This window comes from Austrofundulus limnaeus, unplaced genomic scaffold (genome assembly GCF_001266775.1).
Source record: "Austrofundulus limnaeus strain Quisiro unplaced genomic scaffold, Austrofundulus_limnaeus-1.0 Scaffold765, whole genome shotgun sequence".
NCBI classification, from domain to species: Eukaryota; Metazoa; Chordata; class Actinopteri; order Cyprinodontiformes; family Rivulidae; genus Austrofundulus; species Austrofundulus limnaeus.
The window spans coordinates 143,428-144,474 of NW_013953167.1; positions in this window are offsets into that span (position 1 = coordinate 143,428).

Consider the following 1,047-nt stretch of genomic DNA (forward strand, 5'->3'; position numbering starts at 1 on the left):
CTATTAAATATTGTGCTGATAAAATGTCAAAAAACATTATTTCTGAGATATTTCAGCTTTAATTTTATCAGAGTAAAAATCATAAGAAATAAGTTTAAGACTAAATTCCATCCATTTTCTGTACACGGTTATTCATTTCAGGGTCACTGGTGTCCATATCCATCAGTCACAGTGGGGGGGGCGGGGTACACCCTGGACAGGTCACAGTCCATCACAGAGACACACACAGAGACAAACAAGACAAACAATCATTCACTCTCTCACTCACACCTAGGGACAATTTAGTTATCAATTAACCAACAGTCATGTTTTTGGTCTGTGGGGAGAAGCCTGAGAGAACAAGCAAACTCTAACGAAGTTATGACTAAATTCATTATCAACAAAAACTGTTTTCAATGAATAAACTAATATTAAGCCAAACAATTATTACTAAAATCTCTTTAGTCTCTTGTGTAAAACGTGTTTTGTTGTAAATCTGAATAAAAATAATAATAATGAATGACAAAATAAAAGTTTTTAGTGTTTCAGAGATAATCTCACCAGTTTAACAGAAATCGTGGTCAGAAGAAGAACAAAGAGAGCGAGTTTCAGCAGCTCCATGTCTGATTTATGATTCTGTGAAGAAAAGAAATAAAAGTTAAAGAATAAAAGTTAAACTAAAACATCTTTTAAAAAGTTTATCTTGTTTGTGATCAAAGAAAACACTTCAGTTTAAACCCAAACTTAAACTCTGTAAATAAAATAAACTAAACAAGATGATAAAAACTTCTTACCTTTTCTTTGAAATCCTGAAGTTTTCTTAAACTGAGAGAAAAACCAGTGAAGTTCAGTTCAGCTGAGTTTCACTGAAGATCTGATCTTCATGAAGCTGCAGGACCTTATTTATACACCATCAAGGACCAGGACCAGGACCAGGACCTGGACCCGGTCTAGGTGGGGCTATGACAGACCTGCTGAGGTTTCAGCTCTTTTTCCAGTTGTTTGAATTATGAGCTGATTGTTCATTTCTGTAGAAATTAATACAGAAATCCAATCAGCTGATTTATA